The 3,365-nt window shown below is 40.3% G+C and overlaps 1 long non-coding RNA gene across 1 annotated transcript in view; it reads right to left on the reverse strand.

Annotated features, from left to right (window-relative positions):
* Nucleotides 1–2,587, reverse strand: part of LOC116076244 — a 3,759-nt gene extending 1,172 nt beyond the window's left edge. Inside the window, exon 1 of the long non-coding RNA XR_004112875.1 lies at nt 2,525–2,587. This is a non-coding gene — a long non-coding RNA (uncharacterized LOC116076244). The remainder of the gene's footprint in view (nt 1–2,524) is intronic.
* Nucleotides 2,588–3,365: the final 778 nt, after the last annotated feature.

A 3,365-nucleotide genomic window follows, 5' to 3' on the forward strand; every position in this document is an offset into this window, starting at 1 on the left:
GCAAAAACAAAACCCACCATGTAAGGTAGATAGCAAATGAATCATAGAGACCACAAAGAAATCTACAAGAGGCTTTCTGTGAGCCTTTTAAATATTATTTAAGAATAAGAGAAAAAAAGAATGACCAAAGTAGCTGGACTAAAAAGGCAAGTTTTGTTTTAAAGAGACAGTATATGTTTAGTGTAAGAAAGATAGCCATAACACCTGACAAGCTTTAATACATGAATCATTGCAACGAAAACCTAAAGGGAAAACTAGAAGATCAGAGATGGAATGAGGAAACACAGCTCTAAGAGACAGGAGGGCAAGCAAAATGGCAGAGAAGCAGAAGCAGAAGTAGGATGAGAAACACCTTGTGTGGGCGAAGGGTATTAGAAGAACACGGTAGAAATGTTTTCAAGTTCTAAGAAAATAATGAATTTCTTTTAAAGATTATTTGTTCAATTTTATGTGTTTTGGAGTGTTGCCTGCATGTATGTATGTGTACATGTGCAAGCATGCTTGTTACCCACTGAGATCAGAAGAGAGTAACAGATCCTCCGGAACTGGAGAGATGAACAGTTGCGAGCTATCACGTGGGGTGCTGGTACTCTAACCTTAATCATCTGTAAGAGCCACACCGCTGAGTCATCTCTTTAGCCCCCAATCGTGAATATTTAGATTGAAAAAGAATGTTGGTTCCAAGCATGGTTCTGAACCTAACGCTATCACCATGACCTCATGATGTAAAAAACGAAAACATCCACAGAAGTCAGCAAGGAGAAGACCAGCTGCCATGACAACATGATAGTGCTGACCAATCACAGCCAACTTCGCAGAAACAATGGATTTCAGAAAACAATAGAAGAAAATCTTTTTTTCTCTGATGGGACATAACTTATTTGAGCTTCCTATAACTTGCTAAGATTTCACTTTTAAATGAGATTAAAGTAAAGATCCTCCCAGACATTGAACAACTAAAACTGATTGCTACCAAGACCTTCAGAGAAATACCAAAGAAGGGAAGAGCGAGGTACAGAAGCACACTGGCAGATACAAATAAGCAAAGCATGCTGGGAAGTCTCCATTAGTGTTGACTGGGGATGTTTCTAATAACACAAGAGGGTTGCTCTGAAATTAGTGAGCCTGGAGATACTTATCTGTCTTAGGAGAGGTGGACACATGGATAAGCTTCAGACTTGGAAGATTATCTCTTAAGCTTAACCGTATAAACTAATGGTAATTGAGGAGGAATATCTCTTGGCCATAAACTTATTTCTAGACCTTCTTGGGAGTTTTTGTTCAGAGTGTCCGGAAAGTTCTCCATTTCCTTGTGACTTAACATATCCTTCATTCAAGCTAATTTTGCAGAGCAGTCTTAGATGAGACTATACTCAGTGGGACTTGATTTCTGGGCTCTTCCTTTTGAGTCTCCAGGGTGGAGAAACAAGCTGTGAGCCAGGACACATAGGAAAAGCAGTGTGCCAAAAGGAGATGATTCCTAAGCAAGTGTCTTGGGATGCAAATGAGAAAATCCTCCATATTCTTCCTGGCATGTAATGTTTTTGCAGGTGATTAGTGGGATGAGGTAATTTAGTAGATCCTGTTCATCGGAAACGAATTATTTTGAAGCGATGATTTAAATTGGGTATTGGCAGGAATTGAATATTTAGGCTAATGAGTTTAATTATCAGGAAGTGTTGTTCTTTTTAATTTTTATTTTTTTCTTTTTCTTTTGTTACAGTGATGTAATAACCTTTGGCATTCTCTGTGTAAGAACAGGAAGGCTTATGTGTTAAAGTATTTGAGCAGAATCATGTGAGAGAAAAGTGCCCTGTAACATGTAACAGTTATTAACTCCCTCCTTAGCCTGGGTAAGAACCAGAAGTCACTGAAAGTGCAGTATAACTTAGCTTAACTAAAATCCAGAGCCACTTACCAGATCCCTGAATAGAAGTCTTCTGATCAATATATAAAGAATACAATCAATACTACCTCCCTTCTACAAGCCCAGAGATGGATGCTTGTGTTGAGAACCATGATCTTTGGAAATACTGATATACTGACCTTGGGGGACTTTTGCTCCAATGTGTAGCCTGTTATGTTACAACTCTGTCCATTTATCTAAAGACCTAAGATATGGATCGGTTGGAAGAAACCATACACAGGGTAAGCCAGATAATGATGGCTAAGTTCTTCCTGTCCCAAACTGTCCTTAAACGGTGAGCCCTTGTCAGCTCCATCACACCAACTCACTTACTCTGAGATGTGGGTGCCTTGAGAGGAAGACTCTGCTCGTTTTAATCAGGGCATCTCCAGGTTCAGCTTGGTGTCTGGCACATAGTGGTTTCCCAATCAACTTTTGTTTTTTACTAAAAGTTAATTGGTGAGCTCCTGGAGGTCAGTGTGCCTCTTACCATCTCAGAAAAAGTCTGCCATACTACCTACTATTCCTTTATCCCACGTAACCTGGACAGCATGCAGATGTGCCTCATAGATACCTGTGCTTTCTAATATATAGCTAAATTTGGCTTTGTATATTTACATTGATGGGATTAAATTTCAGCTCTTCATACTAGCAGCAACACTTCAAGAGTTCAATCTCCACACATGAGGAACAGCTACTACATTCAATAGCACAGCTATAGAACATTCTCATCACTATAGAAAATTCTGTCACGAGGTCACTATAGAATCCCAGCTGGAATCTCTAGACCCAAGTCTGAGTTGGCTACTAACTAAAGATTAGCATTCCACTTCACAAGCACCTGCAGTTCTTCCAGCCTGAAGTACTCCCCTTTCCCATAGTACTTAACACATTCCTTCTCTTCTTTCAGGTATTAGCTGAGTCATACTATCCCAGCTAGATCAACCTGAATGAATCTTGACAAAATTGATATTTTAGGTACCTTTATGCAGTCACTAGGCCAATATCTATCTCTCAGGCCAAACTAAGCACCCAGAGGCTAGGAGTAACGGCATTTTGTTCACAATGTATCCCCACTGAATAGAAAACTGAGAGATTATACATTGTTGCAATTCTCACTAGACAAGCTATAAAGGAGCCATCAACTCCAGTGTTCCTGCTTCAGGATCTCAGTGGTTGGTGTACTTCAGGAGCCACCCTCCGCTACACACACAGGAAATGGATCCATTGCTCACAGCCATCATTCCTTCATTGCCATCTCTGTTCATCTACCTTCCTTGGCTATGCTAAATATTCCCTACATCACTCTGTCACCTGTGAGGGTCTACAAGAATATTCCAGACTCTCAGAGATGAGGAGACTGGCCACGCCAAATGAGCACCCACAATGTAAGAGAACACAGCCTTTCCTCCAGGTATAGAAACAGGTTCTAGAATTCTCCCTGTGTAGATGACACTTC

The sequence above is a fragment of the Mastomys coucha genome, unplaced genomic scaffold (assembly GCF_008632895.1).
Source record: "Mastomys coucha isolate ucsf_1 unplaced genomic scaffold, UCSF_Mcou_1 pScaffold4, whole genome shotgun sequence".
In the NCBI taxonomy this organism is placed as follows: Eukaryota; Metazoa; Chordata; class Mammalia; order Rodentia; family Muridae; genus Mastomys; species Mastomys coucha.